Here is a 5099-nt window from a genome sequence, read left to right as displayed (position 1 = left end):
TCTTTGGGGATTTATCAAGAGATTTATGCCCACATATAATAATGGGAAATTGAAAAAAAGAAATTCGTTCAATATACATCCGAACCACTCTTGGTCATATTTCTTTTTATAGAGAAATAGAGGAAGCCATACAAGGATTTAGTCAGGCCTACTCATACACTACCTAAACAAGAAAGTTATATTCGGCGATGCCCCTCCCCTTTCGGGGGGCATTCCGATTTCCCTAGTATCATCATTATTTTCCACGCGAATCCAGATTGAGATTGAGGCAATTAAGTTAATTAAATTTTCAAATCAATAACTCAAGCCCATTGTCGAATCCTACTCAGCAATTATCGAATCCTACTCAGCCGAAAAGGGGGTACTTATGTATGGCGGAACGGGCTAATCTGGTCTTTCGTAGTAAAGAGATAGACGGAACTGGTATGAAACGACTTATTACAGATTAATAGATCATTTTGGAATGGGATATACATCCCATATACTGGTTCAACTAAAGACTCTGGGCTTCCATCAAGCCACTACTACATCAATTTCGTTTGGAATCGAGGATCTTTTAACAACAGAGCTTTCTTTTGGAGAAACACTATTATTATGGGGCTGTACACGCGGTAGAAAAATTACGCCAATCTGTTGAGATATGGTGTGCGACAAGTGAATATTTGAAACAAGAAATGAATTCAAATTTTCGTATAACGGAACCTTCTAATCTAGTCTATCTAATGTCTTTTTCAGGAGCCAGAGGAAATGCATCTCAAGTACACCAATTAGTAGGTATGAGAGGATTAATATCGGACCCTCAAGGACAAATGATTGATTTACCTATTCAAAACAATTTATGCGAGGGACTTTCTTTGACAGAATATATAATTTCCTGCTATGGAGCCCGCAAAGGGGTTGTAGATACTGATGTGCAAACAGCATATGCTGGATATCTTACATGTAGGCTTGTTGAAGTAGTTAAACATATTATTGTGCCTAGAAGAGATTGTGGTACTATCCGAGGTATTTCTGTAAGTCCTCAAAATGGGATGATGGAAAAACTTTTTGTCCAAACACTAATTGGTCGTGTATTGGCAGATGATATATATATATCGGTTCACGATGCATTGCCGCGCGAAATCAAGATATTGGAATTGGATTAGTCAATCGATTCATAATTGACTTTCGAGCACAACCAATATATATTAGAACCCCCTTTACTTGCAGAAGCACTTCTTGGATCTGTCAATTATGCTATGGCCGGAGTCCTACTCATAGTGATCTGGTCGAAGTGGGAGAAGCCGTAGGTATTATTGCAGGTCAATCAATTGGGGACCCAGGGACTCAACTAACATTAAGAACTTTTCATACTGGCGGAGTATTCACAAGGGGTACTGCGACCTTGTACGATCCCCTTCAAATGGAAAATTAAAATTCAATGAGAATTTGGTTCACCCCACATGTACCCGCCATGGGCAGCCTGGTTTTCTATGTTATATAGACTTGCATGTAACTACTCAGAGTCAAGATATTCTATATAATGTGAATATTCCTTCAAAAAGCTTGATTCTAGTGCAAAATGATCAATATGTAAAATCCGAACAAGTAATTGCGGAGATTCGTGCCGGAACATCCACTTTACATTTTAAAGAAAGGGTACAAAAGCATATTATTCTGAACCAGACTACGAAATGCATTGGAGTACTGATGTTTACCATGCACTCGAATATCGATATGGTAATCTTTGCCGATTACCAAAAACAAGCCATATATCGATATTATCAGTAAGTATGTGCAGATCCCGTATATTGTCTTTTTCACTCCACGAGGATCAAGATCAAATGAATACTTATGGTAAAAAAGATAGGGAAATTCTTGATTATTGAACGTCGGATCGAATCATGTCCAATGGCCATTGGAATTTTATCCATCCTTCTATTTTTCAAGATAATTCAGATTTGTTGGCGACAAAGCAAAGAAATAGGTTCGTCATTCCATTACAATATCATCAAGAACAAGAGAAAGAACTAATATCCTGTTTTGGGATTTCGATTCAAATCCCCCTTATGGATGTTTTACATAGAAATACTATTTTTGCTTATTTTGACGATCTCCAATACAAAAAAGATAAAAGGGTTCAGGAATTGTTAAATTTAGATATAGGACCCTAGAAGAAGAATATAGGACTCGACCGGAAGACTCGGAAGAGAAATATGAGACCCTAGAAGATGAATATAGGACCCGAGAGGACGAATATGAATATGAAACCCTAGAAGAATCTAAATATGGAATCCTAGAAGACTAATAGGAATATGAAACCCTAGAAGACGAATATGGGAGCCCAGAAATGGAATATGGGAACCCAGAGAACGAATGTAGGACTTTAGAGAAAGACTCAGAAGAGGAATATGGGAGCCCAGAGAGCAAATATAGGACCCAAGAGGACGAATATGAAACTCCAGAGGAAGATTCAGAAGACGAATATGGCATCCCCCGGGAAAGCGCAGAGGAAAAAATGGTACTTTAGAGGAAGACTCAGAAGAAGATTCAGAGGACGAATACGAGAGCCCAGAGGAAGAGTCCATCTTAAAAAAAGAGGGTTTGATTGAGCATTGAGGAACAAAATAATTTAGTCTAAAATACCAAAGAGAAGTAGATCGGTTCTTTTTCATTCTTCAAGAACTTCATATCTTGCCGAGATCCTCATCCCCAAAGATACTTGACATAGTATTATTGGAGTGGATACACAAATAAAAAAATACAAGAAGTCAACTAGGCGGACTGGTCCGAGTGAAGAGAAAAAAAAGCCATACGGAACTCAAAATATTTTTCGGAGATATTCATTTTCCCGAAGAGGCGGATAAGATATTAGGTGGCTGTTTGATACCGCCAGAAGGACAAAAAAAAGATTCTAAGGAATAAAAAAAGGAAAAATTGGGTATATGTTCAACGGAAAAAAATTCTCAAGAGCAAGGAAAAGTATTTTGTTTCCGTTCGCCCTATAGTGGCATATGAAATGGACGAAGGAAGAAATTTAGCAACACTTTTCCCGCAGGATCTCTTGCAAGAAGAAAATAATCTCCAAATTCAACTTGTCAAATTTATTTCTCATGAAAATTGCAAGTTAACTCAAAGAATTTATCACACAAATTGTCAATTTGTTATAACTTGCTTAGTAGTGAATTGGGAACAAGAAGAAAAAGAAAAGGTTGGTGCTTCCCTTGTTGAGGTAATAGCAAATGATCTTATTCGCGATTTCCTAAGAATTAAGTTACTCCAGTCCACTATTTTTTATACACGAAAAAGGTATGATAGGACAAGTGCAGGACCGATTCCCCATAATAGGTTAGATCGCACCAATATCAATTCTTTCTATTCCAAGGCGAAGATTGAATCACTTAGCCAACATCCAGAAGCTATTGGCACTTTGTTGAATCGAAATAAAGAATACCAATCTTTGATGATTTTGTCGGCATCCAACTGTTCTAGAATTGGTTTATTCAAGAATTCAAAACATCCCAATGCGATAAAAGAATGGAATCCTTGAATTCCTATTCGATAAATTTTTAAGCCCTTAGGCGCTATTGTAGCTAGTATATCGCATTTTTCTTCATCTTACTATTTACTAACGCATAATAAAATCCTGTTAAAAAATAATTGTTCGTTGACAATTTAAAACAAACCTTCCAAGTACTTCAAGAACTTAAATACTCTTTAATAGATGAAAATAAAAGGATTTCTAATTTTGATAGTAACATAATGTTGGATCCATTCCTTTTGAATTGTCACTATGTCCATCATGATTCTTGGGAAGAGATATTGGCAATAATTCACATTGGACAATTTATTTGTGAAAATGTATGTCTATTTAAATCTCACATAAAAAAATACGGTCAAATTTTCATTGTAAATGTGAATTCCTTTGTTATAAGAGCAGCTAAACCTTATTTGGCCACTACAGGAGCAACTGTTACTGGTCATTATGGAGAAATCCTTTACAAGGGAGATAGGTTAGTTACGTTTATATATGGAAAATAGAGATCTAGTGACATAACACAAGGTCTTCAAAAAGTGGAACAAATCTTTGAAGTGTGTTCAATTGATTCATTATCCCTGAATCTCGAAAGGAGAATTGAGGATTGGAATGAGCGTATACCAAGAATTCTTGGGATGCCTTGGGGATTCTTGATTGGAGCTAAGCTAACCATAGCCCAAAGTCGTATCTCTTTGGTTAATGAAATCCAAAAGGTTTATTGATCCCAAGGGGCACAGATCCATAATAGACATATAGAGATTATTATACACCAAGTAACATCAAAAGTGCGGGTTTTCGATGATGGAATGTCTAATGTTTTTCCGCCTGGGAAATTAATCAGACTATTGCGAGCGGAACGAGCAGGGCGAGCTTTGGATGAATCGATCTATTATTGGGAAATCTTATTGGGAATAACAAGGGCTTCCCTGAATATCCAAAGTTTCATATCTGAAGCAAGTTTTCAAGAAACTGCTCAAGTTTTAGCAAAAGCTGCCCTACGAGGTCGCATTGATTGGTTGAAAGGCTTGAAAGAAAACATAGTTCTGGGGGGATACCCGTTGGTACCGGATTCCAAAAATTTGTGCATCGTTCCCCACAAGAAAAGAACCTTTATTTCGACAAAAAAATCTATTCGCGTCGGAAATGAGAGATTTTTTTGTTTCTCCATGCAGAATTAGTTCCTTCAGATTCTGACGTAACAAACAATTTTTATGAGATATAAGAACCCCCATTTAACATTTAATCCTATATCATTTAAGAATACATAAAACATATTTTTGACTTTACTAGACTTTTGAACTTAGAACACTAACAGGTCAAATATAGATTTTTAATATTTTCTTTTAATAAGTAAAACAAGTCAGTTAATTCATTAAGGTGGTTATGTTTATACCATGTAGCAATGGCCAACTCTTATCTTAGTACAAGGTTTTCTCGGAACAATTATTATTTATTTCAAGCTATTTCAGATCTTTCTTAATCTTCAAAAAGAACTAAATTCCATAATGGAATGGTAGGATTAAAAAAAGGAAGTTTTGAAAAAATGACAAGCAGATATTGGAACATTAATTTGAAAGAGATG

The 5099-nt window shown here is 36.1% G+C and overlaps 1 pseudogene; it reads left to right on the top strand.

Moving 5' to 3' along the window:
- The first annotated feature begins 371 nt into the window (after positions 1–371).
- LOC123096820 (DNA-directed RNA polymerase subunit beta''-like) lies at positions 372–4739 on the top strand (annotated as a pseudogene).
- Positions 4740–5099: the final 360 nt, after the last annotated feature.

The sequence above is a fragment of the Triticum aestivum genome, chromosome 4D (genome assembly GCF_018294505.1).
Source record: "Triticum aestivum cultivar Chinese Spring chromosome 4D, IWGSC CS RefSeq v2.1, whole genome shotgun sequence".
NCBI lineage: Eukaryota > Viridiplantae > Streptophyta > Magnoliopsida > Poales > Poaceae > Triticum > Triticum aestivum.
This window is presented reverse-complemented; position numbering and strand designations above follow the sequence as displayed.